The sequence below is a fragment of the Aplidium turbinatum genome, chromosome 4, assembly GCF_918807975.1.
Source record: "Aplidium turbinatum chromosome 4, kaAplTurb1.1, whole genome shotgun sequence".
In the NCBI taxonomy this organism is placed as follows: domain Eukaryota; kingdom Metazoa; phylum Chordata; class Ascidiacea; order Aplousobranchia; family Polyclinidae; genus Aplidium; species Aplidium turbinatum.
The window spans coordinates 20,604,721-20,620,431 of record NC_137475.1 but is presented as its reverse complement, the minus strand read 5'-3'; the positions used below and the strand labels follow the sequence as shown (position 1 = coordinate 20,620,431).

Genomic DNA, 15,711 nt, shown 5'->3' with positions numbered 1-15,711 from the left:
GGACATTCCCGGAGGGTGGGGATCGACGTCGGGTAGGAAATCACGGAGTCGGGAGGTGTTGTTTTGCCACTCCATGTTCCATGTGTAGTTCGTCCAGTGTGCCGCACTTATTCCAAGATCTTCAACGTTGTTCAGAAGCTGTCGTGCGGCGGGCACAAATGGGCGTCTTGATTTCAGTCACTGCTGTCCTCCAGGTAGGCGCTGGAATGTACTGTGGAGGAGGTGGTCGGGGTCCAGTGCGCGACGAGCAAGGGAAATCATGGCTCCTTTACGGCGAAGCTCAGCAGGTTGGATGCCTGCAAGGATGGGAAGGCAGTCCGTTGGAGTGGGACGCAGCTGGTTTTTTTTTTCGCTGAGACTTTTCGGTCATTTGTCAGAAATGACTTGAAAAAATTCGGTCATTTTTTGTTTATTTCGGTCATTTTTTCTGATGTAAATATTTCCTTTCAAGTAGCTGACAAGCCTCGAAATTCGTTTTTGCTGACGGCGGACAATTGTGTCCGATCTGAGTAGGTATCTCGGTGGACAAATTAAGTCTCACGGCGGACACACCAGTTTTAACGTCGATCGTCATGCTTAATCACTTTATCTTGATAATTCTTCGCCATTTGAGAACTATAGCTACGGTTTAGAAGGCTTTAAATTTTACCGAAGTAACTCTGAAAGGCTTTCATCAGACAAACGACGTGTGTTTGAAGAGTCAAAGCGCCGTGTAGCTGCTTAATACGCCGCATAACTGATCAAGTGATTAACTTCCACCAATCGAGGTCGTGTGGCTTCTTGCGTCACAATGCTCTGAGCACGAGTCGGAAAACTTCTACACTAACGCTACTATTTTCTGCTGTGCAAAGTTTCATTAGGCTTTTTCTAGGTTTATTTTTGCTTGTCATGTGAGCGAAAGTGAATTTTCAGTGAGCCTTTTCTTACTGTAATACCAAAACTTAACAAATTTTGCTGCATCTTGCTGTAGCCTAATAGCCTACTCGTATAATCTAATTTTGTAACCAACCTTGCCTTATCAATATTACTCGGAGATCAAAGCCAGACATTGTGACGTAAAACCTGAACTAGGTTGCGCGTGATTAGTGTAGAAGTACGATACTCCCATCGATTCTTGGCGAAAAATTCACCTTTGTTACGCTAATTCAATGTCATCAATCGTTGAAGCAACGTAAGAAATCGAAAGTTTTCCTGCTTGCGCGCTAGAATGCGCAGGAAATTATATTCTCGCAACAATTGTTCGTGCTATACGATGACGATTTGTATCGCTTGTTCCTGTGTTATTTCTCGGCAGACAAATATAACCGATCTAGATGCTACTTCTCGCGGACATCACATGCTGTGACGGCGGACATGTCCGCCGTGAATTTTGAGGCCTGGGCTGATACAAACCAAAGTTTGCACTTCTTGACTAGCTACATTAAGTTTCGCTGAGAAACGTTGTCGTGTTTTATCTGAGAAAAGTTAGAACAGACAAACGTTTCTTCAACGTTCATCAGCGAAACTCAACCTTGCAATGCCCGGCTGAATTGACTATATATTTTTTCGGACATTTTGACCGAATTGACTATAATTTTTTCGGACATTTTGCTAAAAAATCGGTCAATGACCGACAAATGACCTAAAAAAAAAACCCAGGGACGCAGGCATCCAGTCACAGTGCGTAGTGCGTCATTGATGGCGGTGTCAATGTGGCGGGTGTGAGAGCTGCGGCACCACACTGGTGCGCAGTACTCGGCGTTTTCGCATCAGCTCCCCAGCCGGAACCCGCCAGCCGCCTCAAAAGTGCAACGCGCGCCGATAGTTTTTTGCGCAGTGACTCCAGGTGTCGTCGGTACGTGAGTGACCTGTCCAGGGTTACGCCGAGGTAGGTGGGTTCGGCGCAGTAGGGGAGGTGTTCGTCATCGGTGGTAATGTTGATCTCACGTTTTGCTTCCTTGTTGTTTAGGTGGAAGGCCGCCGACACTGTCTTTGCCTTGTTGAGCTGTAGCTTCCATTTCTGGAGATATGTTGATATAGTTGACATGTCCTGGCTTAGGTTCCTCTCCATTGACTGCCAATCTCCGGCTGGATGCAGGAGAGCCAGATCGTCTGCGTAAGCATACTTCCTGGAGATGGTGTCAGGCAGGTCATAGATGTAAGTGTTAAAGAGGAGGGGAGCCAGGACAGAGCCTGTGGGACGCCGTTCCTGAGTCGACGTAGTCTACTTCGTCGGCCGCTACCGGTGGAAAGGGTAAAGCTGCGGTTTTGCACAAGTTCCATAATCATATGGACCATGTGCCTGTCAGGAAGGAGACGGAGTAGTTTGCAGGTAAGGCCGCTGTGCCATACAGTGTCGTAGGCAGCCGTGAAATCGACAAACACGGCGCCAGCCTTCTTTTTTGCCGAGAAGCTGTCCTCGATGTCTTGGGTCATCAGAGTGACCTGGTCTACAGTTGATCTTCCGTGGCGAAAGTCGGCTTGTTCCCGAGGGAGCTGAGGGTCTATTATCGGTTCGACACGGGCGTAGATAAGTCTTTCGAGTATCTTGAAGGGGATACAGAGCAGAGAGATGGGGCGGTAGCTCTTCGGATCCCCTGGGGGCTTCTTCGGCTTTGGGACTGCAACCACTAGGGCTCTTCTCCAGCTTCTTGGGGTGCGCAGGTGACGCAAGCAGCAGGAAAGGAATTCTTTTAACCAGGACCTCATAGAGGGGGCAGCTTGGAGTATTAGTTCCGGGCATAGGTGGTCAAGGCCCGGGGATTTGCCTGGCTTTAGGTGCTGGAGGGCGGAGGCAAATTCTTCTGGGGTAAACTCACCAGAGATGTTGCCCTCGACAGGTGTTGGGACCTTTCAGAGGTCCGTCATTTCCTTGAGGACGGACTTGTCTGATTCACGGTCTCTCGTTCTTTGCACTCCATTTTTCACAAGTTGTGAGGCGATGGCATTTGCTGAAATGGGGCATTGGCGTCGAGAGGCACGTGATCTGCCAGTGAGGTTGTTGAGTGTACTCCATGCTGTGCGGCTGGAGTGCGTGAAGTCGATTGAGTCTATGGCTTCTGTCCAGCGCTTCTTCCTCTTTGAATCCAATCTTGCCAGCAGGGCTGTTGCTGAGTTGGTGGTGGCGGTACCCTGGGGGGAACGGAGGAAGTCGCGGTAAAGCCTGTCGCACTCCACATCCCAGCAAGGTATGTAGTTTTTCCGTCGACCTCGCGGGATGGAGTCTTTTGGCGCAGATATGATTGCATCACAGAAGTCCTGGTAGGCTTCATCCACTTTGATGGTGTGTGGGGATGGGAGGTACTGCGTAGCTTCGTTTGTGAGGAAGCTGTAGTATTCCCAATCGGCCTTTCTGAAGTTCCATCGCTTGACAGGCTTGCTCGGAATAGGTGTGGCAAGCAAGGGGGCCGTGATTAGCGAGGGTCGGTGTTGAGACCTTGGGAACTTCTCTAACACACGTCTGTCCGGCTGGCGATCATCGGGGTCATCACTTGCGAAAGCCAGGTCTGGGTTCGTGCCAGTGTTCCAACGACCGGAGTGGAAGCTCGGTGGGCCCTTAGGATCGTATAAGAGGGCGAGGTTGTTGTTGGTTGCCCAAGCGGCCAGACTATCTTCGTCGTTGTTGATGGAGTTGTACCCCCAGTCAGTGTGGTGGCAGTTAAAATCGCCAGCGTAGAGGCTGGGGTGGGGGAACACTGGGATGGCTGTTGATGTTATCCGCGAAGGTGGGGGCTTGTAGACATTGACGATGTTGTAGCCTGCTACATCTACACAAAGCCACTCGATCTCCGATTGAGCTTGGGATTGGTCAACCAAGGACCAGCTCAGCCGGTCATGGACAAACGTGGCGAGGCCGTGTTTCCTGCTGCAGGTTGCGCCTGTGAGTGTGAAGTTGGTTATTACCAACTTATCCACAGATGTACAGTGAGTCTCCTGGAGGAGGATGATGAGGGCTTGATGCTTGGTGGCCAGGTGCTCGATGATGTTGAGCTTGCTGGCCGTGATGCCCTCGGTGTTCAGCTGCAGTACGGTGGGTCGTCGGTACGTTTCGACAGTGCGAGCACTGCCATGCCCTGAAAAGGGCATTTTCCTACCCACCCTGCGCTGAACAGTCTCATTAGCTCTTGTTTGACAAGCTTCGTTTCGCATACGTATTTTGTATAATTTCGTATGTTACTGACGGGGGGGACCACGTGAAGGTGCTTGTCTTTCTCCCATCAAACATGCTAATTAGGGTGCGTCGTGTGCCCCAATGTTCATATTTTTTGTATTATTTTTTTTCAATGGTGAGGTTTCACTGAAACAACAATAATATGAAGTTTCAGCAAAAAATATTAATGTTTAGGTGCTCCACATTGCAGTTAAAAATACAAGAATTTCGACCCCCATACTCCATAAATACCTTGTTTTAACATAACACTGGTCTACACGATTTTTGCTCTATAAACTTTGAAAACTGATTTAGAGTAATTTTGGGGTGCTGAATCCGAATCTGCCCTCAGATTTATCCTATCACGTCAGGTATGTGAGATATGATGACAGCAAATTGTTACTTTTGTCAAAAGTGGAAGATTTGACGTTGCGTTTATTGCACATACATATTTTGCTATATGCAGAAATCCAGGCCATGTCGTGCATAAGTAGCTGAAATACACCAAATATAAATTTTGATACCAATTTGTTTTCTAAGCAACATTATTAACCATGCAGTAATAACAATCTAAAAGGGAGGCTAAAAGTATAACTGCCCCCCCCCCCCCCCGTCAAAGGTATGCATGAAACCACAAAGGATTAAGTAGGCCTGTGGCAATGCTTGTACAGTAACCTTACTTGGGCTGTTTTGGTCTGTCCAACACTAACCATTCGTTATAGCACTGCATAATAATGTTGGTGGTGAACGCAATGCCAAATCTTCCACTTTTGACAAAAGTAACCATTTGTTGTTATCATATCTCACAAACCTGACGTGATCTGAGGTTAGATTCGGATTCAGCATCGCAAAATTACTCTAAATCAGTCTTCAAAGTTCATGGAGCAAAAAATAATTCTTTTTTTGTTTACCAGTGTAATATATGGATTATGCCTGCATTGTGCTTGGGCATGTTGAATGTTGATGAAGACTTGCAGTTTTTGTCAGTCGGGAAATTACGTCATTCAAGGTGGCTAACACTTGCTTGTAGGCTACTTCGTAAATACACTCATGCAATCAACCCTTCCAAAAGTTTCATGAACTTGTCTGAGTACTGCATCAAGGTTTGCTTCCCACCTTGGTTTGAAATAAAACACCACAATTCATTATCTGATGGGTCAAAAAACTTCTTCAACATGTTGCAAAGAAATCTTCCCAAACCAAGAAGTAAAAGATTTCCAAGAAGGTTTTGGAATGCAATGCATTATTCGCTCACTCTGAAAATGTCATTGTTGGAATGCTAGGTGATGAAGACTGCCAAGTTAGAAGAGCAGCAGGCCAACAAATCTATTCCTTAGGTGCACAAGCACAGGAAAAGCAAAGCAAGAATCATATTGGCTCCTCACAAAAAGCAGAAGATGAAAATCGAAAGCTGAGAAAGGAAATTTCACCAGCCGTGCCACCTGCAATATGCAGATTTCTTGTGCCACAGCTTAATACTAAAGCAAAATCATACCACCAACTTGTGAAGCTTGGCACAGTTCATAAGTGTGAGCCACCTATCATGAGATCGCTAGCAGATCAACAGCTTGACAATGTCATCGACGAACCTCTGCGGCTGGATTATCCTTGCCACAACCAAGCAGTGGAGTGTCACGTTAAGCTAGTGACTGTTAAAGCAACCTTATATGCTGTAGGTTTTGAAAGAAGGGATGGACTGATTCGTCAGAAGGTGCGATCTCGTCAACTTATGATAGAATTCAACAGCAAGAAGGAATTCCCACTAGATTGACATGTTCACCTTTTTGTGCTGGTTGCTAAAGTCTCAATGTAGTACAGGTAGTCTAGCACATGCACCAGTATGGAGTATATCAATCTGTGTGCTGGTATTTCCTTGACAATGATTTCATGGCAGATCACAGTCTACCCATCACCAATTATGTCTACTAATTACAGTATTTGTTTTATGCACCTACACTTTGAACAGTCCAGTTAGTAACCCCCAGGTCGTGCAGTAAAGTTGTTACTTGCTACTGTGTGTGTACATGACACGAGCACTATATTGTATTTCCAGTCACACTACTGTACCGTTAGACCACTGCCTACATGCTCTCGATTAACCCTTGTATTCTCTACATCATGTGTAGTGTGTACCGTATATTATGCATACCATGCTGTATATTTATTGCAAATGCAATAAGCAAAAGTATCCAAGTCATCTGTGACCTGCATCAACATATGCAGTACAGCATGTGCATTTACCCATTACCTTGTGCCTGCGCTACCGTTTTGTCCAAAACATTGTCAAATATACGCTTTTTGTCATAACTTTTTTTCTAGTGAAATTAAGGCAAAAAATCCTCATAGAGCAGATAGAAACATTATGATTCTGCATCATTTGATACCAAACTCATGTTCCTAGCACCAGCAGTTCCAAAGTTACATCCGATTTGAGAATTTGGGGGTATTCCCCCATAAAATAGGGGGTAGAACGGCCAATATGTGGTACAACTCCCTGAAACCAGTTTTGTTATTGTTTTTAGCCAATTTGTCAGTGGTCTAGACCCCCTTTTTTTTTAATTAAAAAAAAAATTTTTTTCAATCCACCCTATTGTCAAGCCAACAAGGGGATACAAGCAATTGGGATGTGGAGCACCTAAACCTTGACCAAATTTTTTGAAATTTTGTAATTTTGCTTTTTTAGTCAAGCCTCACCCACAAAAAAAAATAATTTTGTTTTCAACCATTTTTTAAATTTTGGGGGGCACACGACACACCCTAATGCTAATCCTATGTTTTAATGGTCAAGGAATCCATTACAAGCATACCTAGATACCTAGCGTTAACCACACTGCAAGTATCCGCTTTATTCGTTTTTAAAATGGTCGCTGAAATTATATTTTGTTAAATTACTACGTATATAGGCTACAGAAGCACAAGTAAACAGCTAACCAGTCCTCTAACATTTTTTCTGGGATTGCTGTACTAATATAATTTCCAAAGTATATGCATATAATATAATTTCCAAAGTGGCTGAAGGTGCATGGAAGATGTGCAAAGATGAAGAGAGTGACATGCAGATCTGGAGATGGTTTTGAATGTGAAAGATGCAAGAAGATTGAGGAAGGAATGATTGGTCCTGTTGAAAAGCTGAATGATGAAGTTGAATCAGTAAATGCCTTTTGCTATCTAGGAGATAGATTGAATGCCAGTGGTGGTTGTGAAGCGGCAGTGACTGCAAGAGGAAGGTTTGGTTGGGTGAAATTCAGAGAGTGTCGAGAGTTGTTATGTGGTAGAAGATTTCCGTTGAAAATGAGAGGAAGAATTTATACTAGTTGTGTAAGATCTGCAATGCTGTACGGAAGTGAGACATGGTGCTTACGGGAAAACGAATTGGCGATTTTAAGAAGAACTGAGAGAGCGATGGTGAGAGCAATGTGTGGTGTAAAGCTGATGGACAAAAGGAATACCGAAGAACTTATGAGCTTGCTTGGGTTGAATGAGAGTGTTGATAAGTTGGCAAAAGCGAATGGAGTGAGGTGGTATGGGCATGTTTTGAGAAGGGATGAAGATGATGTTTTGAGAAGAGCGCTGGAGTTGCGAGTGGAGGGTCGGAGAAAACAAGGAAGACCAAAGAAAACATGGAAAAAGCAAGTTGAGGAAGAAAGCAGCAAGGTGGGCTTGACAAGAGAGGACGCGTTAGACAGATCGATGTGGAGGCAGGGTGTGAAGACGATTGCGGCACTTGGAGGTGAATCCGGCCACCCTCGGTAACGGGGACATCACCGGATAAAAACTGGACTACTACACTACTACATGCATATCTTTTTGACTGAGAATTCATTTGATATTATTTTGCTGGAGGTGGTATATTGATGTTGTATTTCTTTTGTCTCTTCAGGACAAAAACAACATGAGTGAAGACTAAACAGGTTTCAAGTTGTTTGTCACCAAGACAAATAAAACTATAGACTGAAATCAGTGTATTCTGTGCCAAGGGTCAAAGCGTGAGACAGTTGTTCAAAATCCGAAATTAATTCCTATGAGAAGTTGCTTGAAAGTCTTCCGGAAAGATCAAGCCTACAAGATGGAGAATATGTTGCTCTCCAGAGACATCTCCAGCGATTTTCTAAAGAAACCATGCAAGAAGCAAAAGCAACATGATAATTGACAACGAAGTTTTTACCTCAGTGCAACCAATCAGGTATCCATGCAACAAGCTAGGGATCGATTTCAACATGCCATGTCAACAGGAAAATATGACTCCAAAAACGAGGACACCAACAAACAATCTCGGAAATGGATGCGAGCACATCAGCTACAGCAGTGCCACTCACTAGATCTGCAACAAAGCTCTGCTAAAAGACCGGTACTTCTGTCAGGTAGATGATGGACAATCTCTCTACAAATTCCGAACAGAGAATTCGGGGAGAACACATCAGGAAAGCTGTGGAAATGTGGAAATTACTCAGGATCAGGTCCTAATGACAAGGTTGAGTATTGCGATATCTCCAAGTGATACCCATGCGATAGGTGTGAGATACCACAAGCTTTGCTGGATTCGGCATGTGTTTCATGTCCTCAGAGATGAAGCCAGTGACAGAGAAGTCTCACAACAATGAGTTACCAATGCAAATGGCGTGTTTGATCAAATTGATCAATCTTGTTGGGATCCAGACAGGAAAGAAAGCTTACCTTCCCATGGATGACATTGAGAAAACTCACATTTCCATGCTTGAAAGCAAAGAAGAGGCAGAGAAACACAAACCGAAATTGACATGACAGTGGCTGAAGGATAAGATTCATTTAGAGTTGCCAATGTCAAATCAGAAAGACAGTAGAAGCCATCCGTTCTATACAACCCCTGAAGCTTGTGAAGAGATGGTTCACAAGTCTATGATACATAGTTATGGCAGTGAAATGAACAAAACCAAAATGTTGTACAAGACAGCCAAACAAATACGAAGCTCCATTGCTAACTTCAATGCTGAGAAAGACGTGACAGACACAGTGACAATGTCAAGAATTCAGAGAAGATGTTCCATCTGAGTTGTACAGCCTCATTTGTTGGATTTTGGTGGGACCTGAAGAAGAGCTTTGTACAGAGATGAGAGGTAGAACAGTGGACATATCAGCACTAATGATAATCCAGTCCATGATGTATGCTTTCAAGACCATACGCCAAGTACAGCATCAACCCAAGCAGCCAACGTGTGTCTTCAGGACACTTGAGGTTCGTGAAAATCCGCAAGTACTTGGGTTGTGATTGTGTGTTCATCATGCCACCCGAAACAAGAACCTGGTAAATTTCCTCCTTGCACAAAACTGTTGTATATATATCGTACAACCGAATCCTGCTTTTGGAAACGTCACTTGCCAATGCTGTTGTGGAGAACACCAGGAAGTTCAATGGGTTGTATATACCACCTTTCCTCAAGAAAGGACATTTTCTCTTCTTTGCTGTTAACACATACTTTGCGGAAGACACAATCGAGGGGAAAGGCACCACACATGGAACAATCACTGCAGTGTATCAGAAAGCAAATGTTACAGGAGAACTAGTCACACAAAAGCTCGAACTTATTGCAGCTAAGAACTTATCAATCCTTCCATATCATGTGCCCATGAAGCCATGTGCCAAGCAAAAACCAGAACCTGACAACAGAGCGAGGAGGTTTGAGGCCAACACAACAGGTGTTGCTCAGTCATATGAACTGACCCAGTTAGGGTGGGTCATAGCATCTACCTTGTCCAGAGCAAGAGAGAAGGATCAATAGAGCAAGATCCCCGAATGGGCAGGATACAAGTCACTCATCTGATCTTGCCAAGCACTCACTCAAGTTGGTGTCCCTGCTACCAGAAGTTGTTCACAAGTGGCCTACTATGTTGACTGTGAATTTACAAGCATCCCAGTTGAAGACGTTCATCTTTGGTTAGGGATACCCAACTGTGATAACTTTCGACATGGCTCTCTACGAAATGGCAGTGCAGTTGCTGGACGTGAAAATAGAAAGTGTTTCCAAACTGGGTGAGCTGCATGCTATGATGGCTGCACTAAGAGCTCTCGGAACTTCCATAGAGAACTCTGGGATTGATGATGCCAGAATCGAAGCCGATGTGTATGGATCTGGGACTACAAGACAAATTCTCAAGTGTGCGCACTATAAGAGAACTCTTCGTCCACACATCCACACTTACCTGTACATAACTTTGTAGCCTATGAACTGGCCTTGGATCAGTTTTTAACAGAGGAGCCACAGCTGAAGATTATCTGCTCAAGACCAGCAGATGAGGTCCAGGAGGCAGGTACATCGTCATCTGATATTTCCTCGATTTCCGTGTCACACGCAAGTGGTGGAAAGGTGCGTCAAGTTGGTGACAGAAGCTTCAGCGGCGATGTGAGGGGTTAATTTGCGAGATGGATTTATACGCTCACGCATTGAATCACGACAATAAATGCCCAAGTTCGAATCGAAACGTGACTGTTTCATCTAAAATGAGAAAGTTTGATGCATATTATCATTTCCATTGCATTGCAATAAATCTCTATGCTAATGTCAAATTCAAATATACATTTGCATGTATTTTTGCATTTTTAGTAGATAAGTAATGGCCTGGTTGCAGATCAAAAATTTGTTTGATCGAAATATAGTTTTAGCACAGTGTTCTATATGCCCAATGGCAAGTTTTGGCTACCCAAGCTAAGCAAAATGAGGACAAAAGTTTTACACCACCCTAAATTGATCCACCCTAATGTAGAAGGAAATAGTAAATTTTCAAGTGGCTGGTGGCAGATCAAGATGTCGTCAGATTACATTCTAATTTTGCAGAACTGTTTTTGGTAGTAATTGGCAAGTTTTCCAACCCCAAGCTAATAAAAATTTTATAAAAAGTGTTTTCACTCCACCCTAATGACCATCTGGAACGAATCCTCATAGATGAAGATATAAGTCCTCTAATGCGATGTTTAAGTCAATGATGAACTATGTTCACGGTGTGGAAACAATCTTATTCTTTGTCGAGGCATCCCGGAATGCAGATCTCAATCTCCATTTGGAAGCAGGTAAGAAACAGAATAAGTTGTTCTTTACCTTGGATAGGATAAAGTACAAACGTCTTTGGCCACGGTATATTGCAGATGTGCATGAACTGTCATGTGGCAACAGCTCCTTGATCCACATCGGCGTGGCTACCATCAGGATGAAAGTGGGATTTCACCTATCACCACAAAGATTCTACCTTCATCACAAGCCATCATTTAGCTAGCTCGATGCCAATGCAAAACCAACAGCTAAACCCAGAGATGTTCGTATCGAAGAAACGACTTGACCTGCACCGACTTGTGTCTGCGTGGCATAGACTGCAAAAATGACGTTGACTGTAATGCTGGAAATGAGACTCGGACAGTGATGACGAAATGTGAAATAACAACTGCTCAGTGTGGTAGTGTTTGTATGGGTGTAGTGATGCACATTGGTAGTGATATGTTGAAAATGATCCTCGCTATCAGAATATGCAGGTATTGTAAATAACGACAGCTGTTAGGCAATTGAATTGTTTTTCTTTGTCTTTAAAATAAGATAGTGGTGTGCAGGCTTACTTTTAATGAATTCCTAAGTCAACATAACTTAGCACTAGCATGTTGAATGAAGTTTATATCTCAACTAGTAAGTAAGCTAGTAAAATAACGAAATATAATTTCGGCGGGCATTTTGAAAACCAATATGGTGGATAATTGCAAAGTGGTTAACGCTAGGTATCTAGATGTGCTTGTAATGGTTTCCTTGACCCTTAAAACATAGGATTACCATGTTTGATGAGGTTTTCTAAGTTTATTAGGAGCCGAGATAGGGCAAAATATATATTTTGCTACGGCCATTTTGAAAATTCAAAATGGCGGCCATGCGGACATTTCTGCAAATGTAATCAATGTTTTTTGGATTCCACATTGTCTAAGCTTTCCGATAATGTATGTTTGCTAATCTCTCAAAATTTTGAACAAAACTCTTTATATTGACATAGCGAACCTGACTATTAGGTGCTGTTCTTAATTTTATAGAAGCATCTCCGAAAAGACTGGCAAAATTTAATGATTTCATGAAGATAAATGAATCTTCTTCCTCGCCTTCATAGCGCCCTCTCTGTACCACACGCTGGGTAATGCAGCTACCAGCCGTAAATGCTTTTCTTTCCCAGTATGAGGTCATACTAAATTGGCTTGACACGGTATCGAAAGAAGATGGCATGGATGCTGTCATTTGAAACAATGCCACTAGCCATGTTTTATCCATGGAGAATTTTGACGTTTACTTTTCCTTAAATGTACATATCGCTGTTCAGAAACGTGGGATCAATGTCGGAAAGGTACGTGAATTACTGGAAGCTGTATCATCAACAGTTTCTTGGAATGCAGCAACAGAAAGTGAGGTATCTGCGTTGTTTGACACACGTAAAAATCAGCTGTTGATATGGGTTTGTAATTGCCATCTTTGCCGCGTGGCCGTGGTAGACGTACTGCAAGATCTTTCGATGACCAGCAACAACAAACTTTTTTTCTACCGTAGATGCTTACTACCAAAGCATTTATTTAGACGCGGCCCGCGTGAAGCTTTTGTGCGCCCCGCAAACACTTTGTGCATGTCGGAATTATCAGTGCTAAATCTAAGGTTTAACACTAGAACGGCAGAAAAAAAAGTATACCTCCAACGGCTGCTGGTGCCGAAATCGACACTTTTCACAAAAACTTTATTTTTCGCAAATTTAACAGTAAGATTTTGTTTTATTTTACAGTGATAAATTATCTGAAGCACTTATTACTTTTGTCACGTATTTGCGCTGTTCATTTTTTGGTTTTAGACGATAATTATGACGTAGGCTACCAGGTTTTGATCAGTTCGAAGCTTAACTGTATGTGTATCTTGACTCTGAACGCTGATCTAAAAATACAACAGAGCGAAGACATAATTATCATAAAAATAGCACAAAGTTTTCTTATTCAAGAAAAAAAATCAAACAAACAAACAAACACTTACGCAGTGCAGCCTTTGCACTCTGTGACTTTTGTATGTCACTTTTGTATGCACTCTATAACTTTTATTTTTACACAAAAATACAGAATGCATTGTGATGTCACCAGCGAAAAACAAAAGCCTTTGCAGCATGTTGTATGAGCTGCCAGTGCCACTGGTGGCAACCATTGTTTGTTACTGCAGCTCGCACAGTCGCACCTCAAATGAAAAAAAAATTGCAGTGATTGCTCGCAATGGAGAACATTTATTTTTTAGTGTGGTTGTGGTGTTGCGTTACCCCCCGAAGTAGGCTATCGCATATTACCGTACCTAGGGATGCATAATACAGAATACCTGGCTATTCTAGAATATTCTAGAATACTTAATTTCGAATCTAGAATTTCGAATCTATTCTGAAATTACGCGGTAATTTTTTCCAAATAATATTGAACAAAAAGCAAAAATATTTGTACATACATTATTTTGAATTGTATTAGTATCACATGTCAAACAGAGTACAACATATGATAAATCAAGCATCATAGTACGATGCATCATCATACGGTCACACGGAAGTTCTGATAACTGCGCAAACCCTATGAAGGAAGAAAAAAGTCGCGTAGAACAAACAGTCCATGAAGAAAAAAGTCGGCGCGCAAGACAGAAAATATCAACTTTACATTTGTTTAACGTCGCACACTGTTCATTTAACAGATTTATTTTCGAATCCTGATATCCGAAAAAAAACTGCAAATGTGATTCGAATACATTGAGATTCGAATCTCTAAGATTCGATATTTTGTATTGTGCATCCCTAACCGTACCTCAGGTAGGGAACCACTACAATAATGGATCGCTACAGTAGGGTTCTGCACTAGTGTTTTACTGTTTACCCAACGAGATGACTTGTAGATGAGCAAATACAAATTTCTCTCATTCAGCACTCCTATTGTACCTCCAACATAAGCCTAACGGCAAAATAATATTTAGGCTATAGCGGTAGTCACTAGCCTAAACTCAGCAAAAAATGAAACATAAGGAAACATTTCAAAACTGCAGTTCACCTTACCAAAACACAACATGCTCGAGTTGTCAATCTTTACTGATAAAACACTATTACCCAGCTTTAGTTCGCAACAATGATACAAATATGCTGAATTGAACTGAATGATACAAAATATCACAAGCTTTCGCATTCGGGTCTAGTCTGGCCACTAGGCAATAAAGATTTTAATCTTTTTTTCAGATTTAGAAACACAGGAAGGTGGCACGTAATGAAATAGCCTAGCTGAGTTGTTAATACTCACCAATCTCTACCCTTGTTCTGTTTTACTTTCAGTTTAATTATTGCAACAATTCAGAAGAAAAAACATTCCTACAATTGCAGGTACATTGTTCATTCCACCAAACTGCAACCTCATGCAGGACTGTTGTCAATGACAACGAGACGTCACCACCAATATTTATTGTTTTTTTATGCAGGGCTTCAAATGAATTGTTTGTTTGTTTGTTTGTTTATCTTTATCCTGCATTGCGGGAAAGCGGACTTGAGCGCTATGCATCGGTGTACGCCTTCCGACATACACCTGACCCACGCTGCAGCCGAAGCCAATGTCTGTTTCCGAGTGTCTACTGTGCTTATGACTTAAATTTGGTGCTACCTTTTTTTTTTTTTTTTTTTTTTTTTTTTTCCCCGCGCTTTTACAAAGTAAGCAGCAAAGATTTTGCTCTCCAGATCTAAATATATAAATTGGATTAAAGAAAAACTTAGGCCTGGAGAATAGCAAATTTTAGTCAAATTTAGAAAGGAATTTAATTGTGGTCATTTCAGTCCAAAAATTTTCGAAATCGATAAAGAATTCGCAAAGACAGAACAATTCAAAGAAACCCATATCAAGAATCCAAGTCTGCGGTTGCCGCATGTAACAAACAAGCAATTGACTCGCCAGCCTCAGCTTTGAAAGAATAGGGATGAGGAAAGTAAATTATTATCCAGTGAAGCAATTGAAGTACAGTACGGTAGAAAATTTATCAAACAACCATTAGTAAGCCATGTGGATTAATTGTTTTACATTCTATTGTGTAATATCTTGTTTGCTGCCCATTATCAAATCGGTTCAAAGTTTGTCCTAAAATTTTTTGTTTTAAATTCAGTTGTTTTTTAAACTTTTCTGGATTAGTGTGTGTTGTATCGGTATAAATCAATTTAATTAAACCAGCGCAAGAGTTTTTAATGATAATTTACTTAGTTTTTGACATAAAAATCGAACGTTGGCCAGCAATCAAGCCTAGTCAGTTTTTAAGAAGGGCTGCCAGACAAGTTTGGATCAATCGCACTTAGCCTAAATCGACAAAAAATGCTTTTTTTTCTTGCTTTTATTTCAATGCAAAGTGTTTGATTTTTTTAATTGAATTTAAATTTTGTTGCTTTATGTCAGTAGAAAAGTGACAAAAATTGTCATAAATTGTTATTTTGGGCTCAAACTTTGTAATGATACGTCGTCTGGATTTGATTTTTGTTAAATTTCGTCTGAAGAAAACATTATTGACCTATTGTGTTACTCGGTTACACTCAATTATTTCTCATTTACATTC

The 15,711-nt window shown here is 42.0% G+C and overlaps 1 protein-coding gene across 1 annotated transcript in view; it reads right to left on the bottom strand.

The window, feature by feature from the left end:
- Nucleotides 1-14,775, bottom strand: part of LOC145769674 (coiled-coil domain-containing protein 63-like) — a 171,967-nt gene extending 157,192 nt beyond the window's left edge. The window contains exon 1 of the mRNA XM_082581349.1: nucleotides 14,424-14,775. The gene's annotated coding sequence lies outside the window, so the exon portion shown is untranslated. The remainder of the gene's footprint in view (nucleotides 1-14,423) is intronic.
- Between the last annotated feature and the right edge of the window lie 936 nt (nucleotides 14,776-15,711).